The sequence below is a fragment of the Pangasianodon hypophthalmus genome, chromosome 21 (genome assembly GCF_027358585.1).
Source record: "Pangasianodon hypophthalmus isolate fPanHyp1 chromosome 21, fPanHyp1.pri, whole genome shotgun sequence".
Taxonomy (NCBI): Eukaryota; Metazoa; Chordata; class Actinopteri; order Siluriformes; family Pangasiidae; genus Pangasianodon; species Pangasianodon hypophthalmus.
The window spans coordinates 5,897,069-5,913,255 of NC_069730.1; the positions used below are offsets into that span (position 1 = coordinate 5,897,069).

Here is a 16,187-nt window from a genome sequence, read left to right on the forward strand (position 1 = left end):
GGCCCTGGGGCCCTTCTGGGAGGCCCCAGAAGAAAAAAAAATGGCACACTTCACAGTCTCCTCTCCTCTTTATCGCGATCCTCGTTTCCGCTCCTGAGAAATCTGAACCAGTCGTAATTAAAAAGCAAACACAAACGTCCACACGGCACACACACTAATCAAACGCACACACGTGGATCATACTACACAAAAGATTGTAATCAAAATACAGCTTACATGCCTTAACGCAAAAATAATCTACCCCAATACAGCCGAATGGATTTACTATTCAAATACTAATTCGGTTTTAACATTCAAAATGTTTTAGATACGATTTTCTACCTTTAGAATTCAAACAAAACTTTTAACATTTGTCATTTATGGCATAGTTTGTCACATAATTTTGCACTAATTTTATAATTAAATATAAAACTTAATAAAATATGTAAAAGTGATATTACAGTAAGTGGTTTTCCATCAATCCCTTACTGGAGTCAGAGTGTTCTAACGGGAATTTAGAGAGCAACAATGCTATTGCTATGCCCCAAGTAGTGAGCATATATAGTGAATAGGAAGCTATTTGGGACTTGTCAGGAGGGACCTAAATATAAAGAGTTATAAGAACTGAAATCTTGTATCAGAAAAAACATAAAACCTAGTTTATATCGGTGAAAAGAAAACCTTTTTGTGTGCAAATAACTATAACAATTTTAAAAAAAATTCATTTTCAAAGGCATAAATCATTTGAATTTATCGTAATAAATTTTTTTTTAAAAAATGAGTTAATCTTAATCTAATATATTTTTATTTATTTTATTTTTTTACTTTTATTTTATAAAGGTCTTTGAGCCTTATAACAGGTCATCATCACTCTTTTTTTCCCCTTCAGGAAAAAGAGGAAAAAGCTACCTGCAAAAACTAGCCACTAGCATCTAATTAACCTGAAATCGAATCAGATCAGAGGAACTGAAATTAAATAATGAATTTCATCTTTATTTTGAGGTTATTTACATCCAAATCAGGTGAATGGTGTAGGAATTACAGCACTTTTTATAGGTCGCCTCCCCAATTTTAAGGGACCAAAAGTAATTGGACAATTGGCTGCTCAGCTGTTCCATGGCCAGGTATGTATTATTCCCTTATTATTTCACGTACAAGTAAACAGATAAAAGCTGTGTTTTTTTTTTTTGGCATTTGCATTTGGAATCTGTTGCTGTCAACTTTCAATATGAAGTCTAAAGACCTGTCATGGCCACTGTCACTGACAAAGAACTGTTCCTTCAGTACAGTTGGCCAGACCGAGAACACTCTCCAGGAAGTAGGCATATCTGTGACAAAGACAAAAATCAAGAGAAGACGTCACCAGAGTAAATACAGACTGTTTACCACAAGACGTAAACCATTGTTAAGCCTCAAAACTAGGAACACCAGATTAGAGTTTGCCAAAAAACACTTACAAAACCTGTACAGTTCTGGTACAACATCCTATGGACAGATGAGACAAATATTAACTTGTATCAGAATGATTAGATATGAGTTTGAAGAAGGGAAGGAACTGCTCATGACCCGAAATGTACCACCTCATCTTATGGCGAGCACATGTACGGCTACCAGTGGAACTGGTTTCCTTTTATTTATTGATGATGTGACTGCTGACTAAAGCAGCAGGATGAATTCTGAAGTGTATAGAGCTATATTATCTGCTCAGATTCAGCCAAATGCTTCACAGACCAGATGGACAATGACCTGAAGCATAATTTGAAAGCAGCCCAAGACTTTCTTAAGGCAAAAAGGTGGAATGTTCTGCACTGGCCAAGTCAATCACCTGACCTGAATCCAATTGAGCATGGTTTTCACTTCCTGAAGGCAAGACTGAAGGCAAAACTCCCCAAGAACCAGCAGGAACTGAAGACAGCTGCAGTAAAGGCCTGGCAGAGCACCACCAGGGAAGAAATAGTCAAAAAAAAATAATAATAAAAGACTGGAGAATAGAGGTGAGGTAGAGAAAGAAGTATACACATATATGAGAAGACATGACCACCAAACATCAACAAACAAGAACAAGAGATCAAGAGAACGAGGAGTCAGAAAAGAGTTGCCAGTAAAAAGCTGCTATATCAACCTGGTTGCAAATGGGGAAAAAAGCTAAAGAATCCCAAATTTATCTCTATATATTTGTCCAGATCTGAATCATCTGTGTTTCGCTCCTCATGTGTGTTGAGCCCTTTGAATTTTGTCCACATCGCTGGCCAGTGAGAGAGAGCTGGACTGTTGGGTATTTGAATAATCAATATGACAGCCTTCTTGTTGCCATTTTGATTCTGAGTTGCTTCTGTACAGAGGTGTGTGTGTATGTGTGTGTGTGTGTGGTGTGTGTGTGTGTGTGTGTGTGTGTGTGTGTGTAGTCATGGCCCTGTTTAACCTTAACTAGATTAGGGTGATTATCCGGGCTCTCAGCCGCCACTGTACAGACGGGATAAGTGTTCACAAAGCCCCCTCTGTGCAGCGATCGTCCAATCTGTGATTCTTATTCATATCTAAGCCAGCCGGTGCTCTCCTTTCTCCCTCTAACCGCCATGCTAAGTGGCAGAAAGTCCCTCTTTCTCTCAAGCCGAGGAGGAAGAAAGGAGAAAATTAATCCAATATGGCCTCGAGCGTTGTGTGGTGCTGTGTGCTTTCTTGTCCTGGGGCTTGCTCCGAGAGAGTGCACTTGTGTGTTTCAAGAAAAGCAAACTCTGTGAAAATTCAAACAAATACAGTCCAACAAATAAAGCAAAAGATGATCATTTGAGAAAAAACACTTCATTAGACATTTTTACAAGTCAGTGTCTTCATCCACTACTGTTATATTCTCAGAAGGGAGGTAAAACTACGCAATTAAAACTGAAGTCTGAAAAGCATTTAACTACAAACAGTATGTTGAAACACCATGGCTTGTGTTATAATCACTTTGAATAGTGCGGTTAGCAAAGTGTTTAGCAGGCACATTAAGGATTTTCCATCTTTCAGCAGCACAATGCAGAAAATCAGCTACAGGTCAAGCGCTTCAGGTAATGTTCACACCAAACATCAGAATGAGGAAAAAATGTGATCCCTGTGACTTAGCAACATGGCTGTTAGTGCCAGACAGGCTGGGTTGAGTGTTTCAGAAACTGCTTATGTCCTGTAATTTTCACATACAACAGTCTCTAAAGTTTAGACAAAATGGTGTGGAAAAACATCCAGCAGTCCATCATCCAGCAAACATTCTGTGGACAGAAAAGCCTCGTTAATGAGAGAGGTCAGGGAAGAATAACCAGACTGGTTTGAGCTGACAGAAAAGCTACAGTAACTCGAATAACCGCTCTTTATAACCATGGTGAGCAGAAAAGCATCTCAAAATGCAAAACACCTTGAACTTTGAGGAAGATGTGCTGCAACAGCAGACGACCACCGTGTTCCACTCCTGTCAGCTACGACACTTGGTGACGTCATACATCATAAGGCATCATGAACCAACCATAGAAAGAAGTCCACTCTTTGCGAAAAGCAAGCTAAAGAGGTCTAACGTTAGCTAGTTAGCTAAAAGAACACAATGTTAGGTCAAGGAACACAAACTAAATTGTACACAAAATACATAGAACACAGATTGGCTAATAAAAGTACACACACTGGAAACAACCAGATGTGAGAATTTTAAAATGTCGGCAATAACGGCAGCAGATAGTTCCATCAACAGAGTGCTAAGTATTTGGCCTGTGACCTCATACTACACACTACACAGTAGTTCTACATAGTAATGATGCCAGTTAGTGTACTTGCATATGTAACAGTATGTGGGTTGGGACGCAGCCTTGAGTAGCTTTTCATCCCAAAAAAGCCCAGAGAACTGTAATCTTTTTCTGACAGTCATGTATGTTGTAATGAAACGAACTGAAGCACAAATTCAGCATAAAATAAAACCTCAATACATTTTCGATAAGACCTTTCACAAATCACTAGCATAAGGTAGAAACTGTAGTACACATATATATTACGATAACCAGGCATATTTAATCTATTTTACAACAGGAAGTGAGGGCATATCTTTCAAGTAGGAAAATCGTGAGGGGATGAGATAGTAATGAGGGAAAGTGGGCGGGGCTTTGCAGGATGTCAATTAATATCAGAGAGTTCAAACTGTCAATCATTCTGCACTCACACATCGTTTTGTTCATCTGCTTTTTTTGTTTTTGCGTATTTTTGAGTGATAACTGGTAGCAGCGCACTCTTACTCAAAATGTAAGCCTAAAAGATTGGCAGTTCTGTAGTATGCAGTTTTGGACACGAAGAAACACACTGTCTTCGTTTGCGTCAAAAATCCATTACGCTTTAGCACTATTCTTTATCAATACATCTTCTCTTCATCTTCTCGTCACTTAACGAAAATTTACATTCGATTTCTCTTTGCAGAAAAGCCATGTTGAAGGAAACTCTGTGAAAGTGCTCCATGCTCATGTACACAGCTAGGCGATCAGTCATCTCTATTCAACTGCAATCCTGTTCTAATAACATAATATACCTCTGTGTAATATTTAATGGCTTTTCAGCATTGTAACAAGCCGTGGCAGGTCTGCCTGTTGATTTGACACAAATGTCGGCGCATCCTCTGGCACGTCGCCTCACTGGGGTTATAACTCATGTGTGTTGATACCACACAGTCGTTGTTCCTAATTTCATCAGCTCAGCACTAATTACATCCCTATAACAAGGTAATTATCCTGGACGGCGTGCTACAAAAGACCACACAAACGTGAACATTTGTTGATTTTCCTAAATTTAGTTTAAAAAAAAAAATAAATGCAACAGCTGTGCAAGTCATAGATTTATTTCTAGCAAAATAGTAAACCTGGCATGAACACTTCCTCGAGTTGTGAATGTAGCACTGCTCAAGCTTTACTATTTCAAAGCCGCTATTGTTGTATCTGATGTCGACAATCTGTCTATGTATGCAGAAAGTATATACTGTCCAACCACAAGCAGAAAGGATCACAGCGCTGCATGCTTTTTTTTTTTTTTTTTTTTTTTTTAGAGCGAGAGCTGATTAGAAACCCCAAAATAATAGCATGCACAGAATACACGGGCACTGCTTCAGCCCTTTCATCTTACACAACTCAGAGTGACAACGGCAGACAGATGAAGACTGATGAGGAGAAAATTCGAACGGCGATGAAAAACCGACATGAAAATATGAACAAAACAGTCCGTAGGTTTGTTTGCTTACTACTGAGTGACAAACTGCATAATTAAATGGGCCATGAGGAAGGATTTTATTTCAGTAGTGGTCCTTCACAAATTAGTTCTAAACAGGAAATGGGGTTCACTACACAAGATTTTGCCAAATCGGGACAAATATCTTAAATGTATCACACTGTTTAACACTTTAGATAATTCCAAACGTCGCGTATTGCTGGTTTTTACTGATAAAAATGCATGACACTGTCACAGGTAGATTCATCTCCATCCACCCGCAAAAGATTATCTAAAAAGTAAGGAATAAGACTCCAGGGGGTTGTGAGGCGTGTCATACATACATATACATATATATGACCTCTCATTAAACATGCATAGAGACATTATGAAGAAAAATAAAGCTTGGAAGAAAGTACTACAGAGGGTTGTTGTCTCTGGAGAGTGTTGGTTAGCTTGTGCTGTTAATCTGCTAATATGAAACCTGACATGTAACATGTAAATCAAACAACCAATATACGGTCAGGTCCATAAGTATTTGGACAGTGACAGTGTTTGTAATTTTGCCTCTGTACACCACCACGATGGAACGTGTTTGAAGTGTAGACTTTCGGCTTAACAAAAACATTGCGTTAACCGTTTAGGAATTTTTTATGTATTTTTTTTTACCATTTTCACAGGCTCAAACGTAATTAAACAAACTAACAATCATAAATATTAGGATTATTTTTAATACTTGGATGCGAATCCTTTGTAGTCAATGACTGCCTGAAGTCTGGAACTCATGGACATCTCACACTGAGTTTCTTCCCTTGAGATACTTTGCCAGGCCTTTACTGCAGCCGCCTTCAGTTACTGCGTGTTTGTGGCTCTTTCTGCCTTCAGTTTTTTCTTCAAGTAAGTGAAAAATATGCTCAACTGGGTTGAGGTCATTGGATGTTTAAGAACATTTAATTTCTTTGCCTTAAGCAGCTCTTGGGTTGCTTTCGCAGTACGTTTTGAGTCATTGTCCATCTGTATTGTGTAGCGCCGTCCTATCATTTTTGCTGCATTTGACTGAATCTGAGCAGGAAGTATAGATCTATACACTTCAGAATTCATCCTGCTACTTCTATCAGCAGTCACATCAATAAACACCAGTGACCCAGGTCCATTGGCAGCCATGCATGTCCATGCCATAACACTGCCTCCACATGTTTGACAGATGATGTGGTATGCTTTGGATCATGAGCCCTTCCTTTCCTTTTCCATACTCTTCTCTTCCCATCATTCTGGTACAAGTTAATCTTGCATCAGAACTGGTCAGGCTTTTTTTTTTTTTTTTTTTTTTTAATAAGCAAAGTCTAATCTGGCCTTTCTGTTCTTGAATGTTACCCGTGGTTTGCATCTTGAGGCAAACCGCCTGTATTCACATTCATGAAGGCATCTTTGATTGTAGACTTTGACAATGATACGCCTACCTCCTCCAGAGTGTTCCCGACTTGGCTAGATGTTGTGAAGGGGTTTTTCTTCAATAAGGAAAGAATTCTGCATTCATCCAGTTTAGCTGTCTTGCGCAGTCCTCCAGGCCTTTTGGTGTCACTGAGCTCACCAGTGCATTCCTTCTTTTTTTAGGAATGTATCAAATTGTTGATTTGGCCACTTCTAAAGTTTCTGCAATCTCTCTGATAGGTCTGTTTTGTTTTTTCAGCCTAATGATGGCCCTCCTTCACTTGCATCAACACTGCTTTAATTTATCATGAAATAATGAGGAAACAGGTCACCCCTGGCCTTTAGACTGGTTATTATACACACTGATTAGTGCATAATTGAATTTGTATTTAACTAACGCACTAGTCAGTGTACAAATTCTCTGGTGCCCCTGCTGAGTGTACGTAGCTAGTGCTCTTAGCTTGAGCTGCTAGTCTGCAACAAAACTAATATGAATCCATTAGCACTTTCAATGCATTTTAACAGAAGTAAATCACGTACTGTAGTAAATTGTGTGCTGTACGCTCTATATTTCAGCTACTACACTTTTTCATTGCTGGATGACGGAACACGCCCAGAAGGGACAACAGTAGTGTACACTACATCACGGCCGTAAGAGACAGACTACAAGCAACACCAGCAACTTGCTCGCGTGAACACAACAGTTAGTCAGTGTAATGAAAACAGACAACAGACATTTAAAGGCTTTATGGAAAAACAGATGACTGATCAATGAAAAAAAAAATAAAAAATCAGGGAATTTTTCCCTCTCACACTGCCAGATAATGTGTTGCCTCCTGACACCAAAAGAAAAACATTAGCTTCTGGTTTTGTTCATAAATTAGCCAGGCAAAATCTTAGTTGCTCTTCTACTCTCTACAAATTGCTACAAATCACCACAAGAGGCTTTTAATGGCCGTAGAGGAGAAAAACAAGTGTCACTGCTGAAAGGAGGGACTAATGAAACAATTCCTCCATTTTTAATGAATTCAGTCAATCTTTAAACAGTAAAAAGCAGTCATAAAATGACAAACGCCACACCGTGTGAGTGAGTATTTGTGGACAAGCACATTTCCATAATGCTCTTAAATCCAGACAGAGGCCTGTCATGTTAGGATCTCATAAGCGGCTCCTCCAGATCATTTTCCGCCCCCAAATCACTCTCTTCTTCCCTTTTCCCCTCTCTCCTTCCACCATAAAGCAGCCAGGCCTGAGAAATTACCATCGGCCACAGCTCTACCTCCACATGTAGACTAATGAAACAGTCATAAAGTGGGTTGTGTGTATGGTGGATGTTGATTATGTGTTTCCGGGAGGAAGGGGAGGGGTGTACCTGCAAAGCTAAGCGGTATGGTTCAACCCAGCCCAGATCTAATTGGATTGGGGCAGATTTTACTTGGCTTTGCCGCAGCTCTGTCATCATGCTCCAGACCCTGGCTGTATCTATAAGAGTGTGTGTGTGTGTGTGTGGGGTCAGGTTCGGAAACTGATAATACTGTATTCGGGACTGCAGAATAAGCATTGTTCACATAATCAAAAAATGCTAAACATACTAATAAAGTCAGTGATGCAGAGTGTCCAGGGCTGCTGATAGTGCCTCAGACATACGTTTGTGTGTGTGTGTGTGTGTGTGTGTGTGCGCTGATATAACTAGTCCTAATGGGTAAACAGATTACACACCACGGTAAATGGATTGTCACAGCTCTCTATCAAACACTCAGAGTGTCTCTTCTGCGATTAGCACTGGCCAGACTTGAACCATAAAAACACACACACACACACACACACCACACACACACACACACACACACAAAGAAAGGGGGCCAGGCTTATAGAGACATGGCCATGTCAGGCACCCAAACACTATTTATCAAAAGGACTCACACAGTAATCTGATGCCTTTCACACCTCTGCCACAGATATGAAGCCAAGAGGAGAAGAACAGAGCTTACAAACTACACTATAGAGAGTACTTTTACGTTTGTGTAAGCCATAAAACACAAAGGGGGCATTCTGTTATAGGAAAACAATCAATGAGGTGTTATCTGTTTATAGTGGAATGTCTGTGAAACAAGTTAGCTCGTGTTATCACCTCTGTTACAGCAGTTACAAACGACCTCACTCTCTTTCTCCTCCTCTTAAAGTTAACAAGTCAAAAACGCAGCATGTCATGTACCTGAGAAACCAGAAAGCCCAACATCCTCTGTCCTGTGGTGGAAAACTCACTGACTAAACCTTCATCAACCTCCATATCAACAATTACACATTGCTCCTTTGATCTTATTAGATTTATTAAATGATTAAGCCTAGATACCTTCAGATGATGAAGTTTCCACCTTCAGGTCCCTCTGAAATTTCTGTTACTACAAACATGTTAGAGGAAGCACATTAATATAAACCTGGGATTTGCCTTGCAGCCGGAACTACTGTCCGAGCTGCTGCTCCAGAAAATGAATCGACACCTTCTGACCAATCAAGAATACAAACATACTAAAGAAATACTCCAGCGTTTGTTAATCTAATCTCTATCTGCTGCATCTGTACCACAAGACACAAAACACACACAGAAAAATACACATATCTATAGCACAAAACACATTTTCCCCCTGTACTGAGAGGAAAAAAAAAAAGAAAAACCTGTTTCACTGAAATAAAATGAAATTAAATTCCATGAATAAACATTTCTGTAGAAAGTCAAAGTTTAATGTATTTGAAATTTAAGCTGTAAATCTGTATATTTTGCCCTTTCTGAGATGTTTTGTTAGAGGGTAAAGTTTATGGTTATGAGTTACCAAAAGTCACATGAGAGGAGATTTCCAAACCACACAGAAGCACATGGTTACTAGCAGAAACCCAAAAAAAAAAAAAAAAAACCCCACACACGCACACAACCCAGAGGACTTTCTGTTTAAATGTGTTTAGCGCTGTCGCTTGTCTACCTATAATACATTCAAATTGTGCTTGACTGCAAAATTACTCAAATGGCCACAACAAAAAACATACAAGCGTCATTGATTTCACTCCAACCACTTTGCAAAGTCTGTCTGTCTTTTTTAACCAATATATAGCTTAAAGTCCTGTTTTTTGCAAAATGGCAGGAGTATCCTAAATCCATCACACACTCTTACACACACATATTCTCACAGGCACCTTCCTTCCTGCTGCACTTTGCTGTTTAGGAGCGCTGCTAATGAGCAGACAGGAGCTGAACTGATGAGACCAACATGCACACGCACCACCGCTTCAGGACAAATCCATGTCTGCTTCCAATGAGGCTCACTGCAGCACAGACCTTTCACCTTTCCTGAATCTGCCTACCCACAATCCTTTGCTTACGCCTGCTGATGGCTGGGGGAAAAAAAAAAAAAATAAATCACATATTAAACACTGGTCCAAGCTCAGAGGAGAAAACAGGAGAGAAGTGTGTCCACAGAGCACATGGCATGAGAAAGATGAAGAGCAACAGTCTGTCAGAGAGAATCTCTCCTTCACTCAGTCACTCTGCAGCGCTGGGACCTGTCCTTTGGATTTCAACCGTCCACCCTATTCCTGAAGGGACTCTGAAATCAGTGCGTGTATACACTTGTGTACGTTGCAAAGACCAAAAGAAACTGCAAGACACAACTTCCCTTCTTTATCTGGAAGGGAAATCTGAGCGCTTTTCAAACCAGACCATCTCAACAAGTCTTATTCAATCAGAAAAAAGACAGTTGGTTCATGAATATAACTTACAGGTTTAAAAAAAAAAGAATATCATTTGACAAAAACTGTAGTGCCACATTTCTTAAATAGTTTGAAAAAAAATTCTGAACTCTGACTTGGAAAAACAACAACAAAAAAAATTCTTCAGAATTCCAAATCAGAAAGTCAGGAACTCTGTCTCTCCTCAACTCCAAGCCGACGTCAAATCAACATGGGTGCCCATGTTGCCTCATGGCAACGGTATTCCCTAATGGAAGTGACCTCTTTCAGCAGGATAACGTGCCCTGCCACACTGTAAAAATTGTTCAGGAATGGTTCGAGGAACATGACAAAGAGTTCAAGGTGTTGACTCGGCCTCCAAATTCCCCAGATCTCAATCCAGTCGAACATCTGTGGGGTGTGCTGGCCATCAAGTCCGATCCATGGAGGCCCCACCTCGCAACTTACAGGACTTACAGGATCTGCTGTTAACGTCTTTGTACCAGATACCACAGCACACCTTCAGGGATCTAGTGGAGTCCATGCTTCGACGCGTCAGGGCTGTTTTGGCAGCAAAACGGGGACCAACACAATATTAGGCAGGTGGTCATAACGTTATGGCTGATCGGTGTATATTCGCTTGTTAAACACTGACTATACAATTCGCTGTTTTGAGGAGGTTGCTCAGGGCTACATTAGCTGGACAGATTGTCACTAACAAAAGACGACAATGGAGGCGTCCATGTTTTTTTATCCACTTTATAGCTCGAACACACGAAGGTTGAAAAATGCCGTAATTTGAACTCCACTATTTGCTTCTGAAATAAGACGAATGAAACCTAAAAGCCAGGTCTAATGCTTCAATCTACAGTACTCAAAACTCGGAAAAGCCAGAAGTCCGATGGAAAAACCAGTCGGGAACTCGGGCACATCTAAACACACCTGAAGTCACAACTAAATGGCGGCGCACCCTCAACAGTGAACATATTTCCCTTTGCATTATCTTCATCCTTGATAACTTGATTTTACTTAATAGGCAGCTTTTGTGTTGTGAAAAGATTTTTAACAGCTTTGTACGTTTAGATTTAAAACGGAATTCTGTTGATTTCACCTGAATTTTACTAATGTGATAAGACCATTATGACAGATCATTTAATGAGTAAAGATGAACAAAACAGTTGACCTATCTTATATGTCATTTCTCATTGCTTAGCATACAGAAATAATTCAAGCAGATCTATACTATATGTTTATCAAATTCAGAGACTAGCCATAAAAATACGAGCGTGCTCTGGGCATCCATGTTTTTCTGAGCTGAGATTGAAACTCAGGGAAATTGACCGGAGGAAAACGTACTATTGGTAGCTTTACAAGTTTATAAGCTTCATTTCTGTTTCTAGATGATGACTGTAGGAGACAAATCTGCATAGAAATGTACCAAAAATTAGAGTGTGGCTTGTTTGATGAACATGATGGAGCACTGGGATAATTTGTCTGGTCTGTAACAGAAAACTTGTGAGATTATTAAGCAGTGTTTAGAAACATGGAACTAGGCACCATGAACTCTAGCTGAATTGCACACACAGTCAGTGGAGAAGTGGGATAAACATCCTTACCTGACAAGACTGGCACTGCTGTTAAGGTGAGGAAAGAAATTACATGTCATGTATGTTTTTTGTAATCTACGGAGTTTAAAACACACCTTTGAACATACAAGTGTAGTCAACTGAAGGCGGGAAATCACGCCAAGACTCACACCAATTACATATACAGAGTGACACTTAACCTGTTTAAGTCTCTTCATTACCTACATATGCCCACACACACACACACACACACACACACACACACACACACACACACACACACAGCCATCCGTTTACGTTTACCCTTTGTCAGTGGTGAAAGGCAACAAGATCGCTTTACAACATCTCGTCTTTTTCGATAAATTTTGCATGAAAACACGTCGTGCGGGGCTCAGAGATGCCTGCTGTCATCCTAGAGGTGTGATAAATGTTTAATGAAAACAACACCACACGAGGCTGTGTCAGGCCCCCTGCTAAGCCTGCCACCTCCTTTGATCCTCTCACACACATACACATACACACACACACACCGAGAGAGAGAGAGAGAGAGCGTTCCTCATATATTCATCCGTTATCCTGCAACCTGGCTGAAAGAAAAAAAAAAATAAAAAAAGAAACGATTGTTGCGGCTGCAGGTTGACAAAAATGGCATCTCACAAGTCAGAATGCTTTGAAAGAGAATAAAAGGTAGAAAGCACTGAAGCACAGTTTTAAAGTAAGTGTGTGTGTTCCTAAGCGTACCTGAACGGCTTAATGTGGCATGTTGTAGGGGAGTGACAGCTGTGAGGGCACACCTGGAGCAGGTCAGAGCAAGCTTTGATCCACCGCCACACACACACACACCCAACCCACACACCCACACACACACACACACACACACACACACACACACCCACACACACACACACACACACACACACACACACACACAGTGCTAGTAACATCATGTGAAAAGTCAAAAACAAATCTCCACAGCTTGGGATATTTTGCATCCAAGATTACAGCATCAGAAAACTTTGTCACACAGCCTGCTAACCAATTAATGATAAAAAGTTTAGCTTGTTATGGAACAAATCCATATTTCCCAGCTAGTTAAAAAGGCAGGAGATGCATATTCCAACCTGCATATTTGTGTATATTCAGAGAATCTGGCATTCCTAAAAAAGATTAAAAGTAATCAACATTAAAATCATAAAGAATTCTAATTGGTTTACATGCTCATGGGTGAAGGAAGCTCATACTGAAGCTGATCATGTGTGAGTATTTGAGCAACCAAGTTCGCAGGTGTTCAAGCAGCAACATGTGCAGATGCACTTTTGTGGTTGAGAAGGGGAAAAAAAACAAAACAACATAAAATACGAGCTATCATCTGTATACGCAGTGCAGCCTGTAATTAACTGGACAATGATTTCGTCTTTTAGATTTGAATTGAAATGATGACTATGGAGTCCTGTTCATTTGAGAGTATTCATAAGTTAAGGAGTAAAACATGACCGGGCGTGCTGTTATAGGAATTTAAAAATACATAAAAGTACAACAGATGAAACTTAATAATGACACTGTTTGTGTGATCCCTTCCGGTTCTTAGAGGAGTTTAACGAAACAAAAGCTGTGCATTAGAATGCGACAAAATCAGACATGGCTATTTAATGTTAGCTCTCTGGTGTTTAGGGTTGCCAGGTCTCAGCAAAAATTCTGAATCTTTGAAATATCGCTAAACACCCGAAACTAATTTAAAAGGTTCAGGTGCAGGAAAAATGTGTGTTTTACCAAGTATTTGTTTTTCTGCGTCACTGCATTAGAAACATGTTCACCGTGGTGCACACGCATTTCTGATTTGTTTAAAAACAAGCCTAAATTGGAGTTAAAAACAGCAACCCTGGCAACACAAAATGGAGTTTATGTTATCAACCCAGAAGTTGATTATTTTCCAATAACAGCATGTCTCAAAGAGTAGTACTCCTCTTATTCCAATTGCCAAGTATTATACTTGATTTATTTAACAATGAAAGCCATACTTTTTTTGTTTTTAATCTGTTCACATTGTGGACGGTCCACGAAACAAGTTAATTCCTACTTGATAGCAGCTATGAACTGTCATTCCATCATCAGTCTCTTTTTTTTTTCTCTCTCGAAATTAATGTAAAAAAAAAACAATTTATCAGCAAGAAACCAAGTGCGGTCCCTAAATGTTACAAAGCGCTGACACTGGAGACTCCTTCAATAAATGTGAAACAAATGTCTCCTCATAGAAAGCTTCACCGTATCAGCGATTATACTTTTTTCTTGTTAAATAACAGCACACTTCTAAACTGTTTAGCCTAAAATTAGTTTTATACTATGTAGTGCTTTCAGCATACAAGTCCCTGTGTCATTAAAATACAAATGATAACGTATTAGAATGAGCTTATTCATATAAACCTTTGTTCTGCCTTGCAGCTGGAACTACTGTCAGAGCTGCTGTTACACAAAATGAATCAACACCTTCTGACCAATCAGGTGTGAGAATTAACAGCGCTGTGATACAATAACGAGTCAGCATCATAGTACAGCTTAGTGCTCGTGAAGATGTACACAAGCTGTCGTGCGTCTCCGCAGTGCTCACACACTCTCCCGGTGGATTTCTTCACTAATGACGTTTTTGCAATTATATTATATTTACATTGGAGAGGAACTATGATAAAGACCACACACACACATGTGCATGGACATGCTTAATCTACACTGATACACAGGTAGTGGCTCAAACAGGAGCACGAGAAATTTTTTTGGACATGTTGTACATGTGTGTGCGTGTGTGTGTATGTTAAAACGAGGTAGGCTGGGGCGAGTGTGTGTTGCGCACACTGTAATTACAAGATGAAGCGGGAGCACCCGAGGCTTTCTCCATCCAGTCAGCCTCGACTACATAAGAGAAGAGCAAACTGCAGCACTGGAACTAATTATCTGCTAAAGAACACAAAGGGCTGAACTCTTTGTAAAAGGTGTGTGTGTGTATCACTGCAAGTTTCTGTGGCTGTTTCCTCCTCTGGGACACTGCGTAGGGCATTCTACTAAAACACACACACACACACACACACACACACACACACACAGACACACACGGCTTTGGGATACAGCTGAAAAAAGGAGCATGCTGGTTTTTGGGTTTTTTTTTTTCTTCTAACCGTTCCCTTAAGATGATCAAAATACGGACAAAAAAACAACATATTAACACAAGCACTCGTAACCGTGGGCCATAAAACACACAAACAGATGCACAACGAGGCCAGAAAGAAATTTCTGCACTTGAGAGACTACACTTTCTCTTGAAATGTAAGAGCTCATATTTGTTTACTAGCCTTCCATTCTATAACGTATGTAATTTGTATGGAACTGATTCTTTACTCAAGCAACTTGGATATGAAATAAAACAACAGCCAAGTTTACGGGTGGTTTGTCACCTTTTTCATAAATAGACAAATAGAAAATACTACAGGCGATAAATGTCGTAAACAAAAAAGGTCGTCGTTCAGCGACTCTAGTTTTCAAAACATGAACCAGATCCTCCACCTCGAGCAGATCCTCTGTTGCGGCTTGTTGCAGCCAATAACATAACAGTGTTTATGTAAATTATTTAGCTGAAGGCAGCTCATTGGACCGGAGACTAGCTACAAAACATTTTATTTACTTTTTATGATTAACAAACTGACAACATGGTTTGTTTATAAAAAAAATATATATATGATGCATAAAGAATGTTCAGATGTATTTGTTTGTTTTCCACACATCAAATAAAAAACACGATCTGTTGCGCTAGTCAAAAGTGATAATGTGAATCAACAGAAGGAAAAAAAACAACAACTTTGAAATGCTTTGTTTATAGGAATAAACTAATCACTAATATTTAAGCATTAAAAAGTAACTGTTATCACCATTCAGTCATGCTAGCTGCTTAAATCTGTTAGCAAGGAATTTTATATAACTGGACTAAATTTAATTAAATACCCCGATCTATCTGCTTAGACTAAATCTGAATACACAGACTGCTTGAGTGTATAAATTTAAGTTGATCTGAAAGGAAGCGCATTTTCTCAATGTAACTCAATGTACTGTAACGATAAACCTTGTACAAGCCAGCCGTCTTTAATGATGCTGCTATTTTGTCACTGAACGTGGCTAAGAAGTTCCTACTCTCGTAGGAAGAGGCTATTAAACGGATATTTCCCGTAGCCCGGCACCAACGCCAAAGAACCTAACTGACAAGCTGCAGCAGGTTCTAAT

At 39.6% G+C, this 16,187-nt stretch overlaps 1 protein-coding gene across 2 annotated transcripts in view; it reads right to left on the reverse strand.

Moving 5' to 3' along the window:
- The window catches only part of rsrc1 (arginine/serine-rich coiled-coil 1), a 133,009-nt gene that overhangs the window by 91,008 nt on the left and 25,814 nt on the right, over positions 1-16,187 (reverse strand). The window lies entirely within an intron of this gene.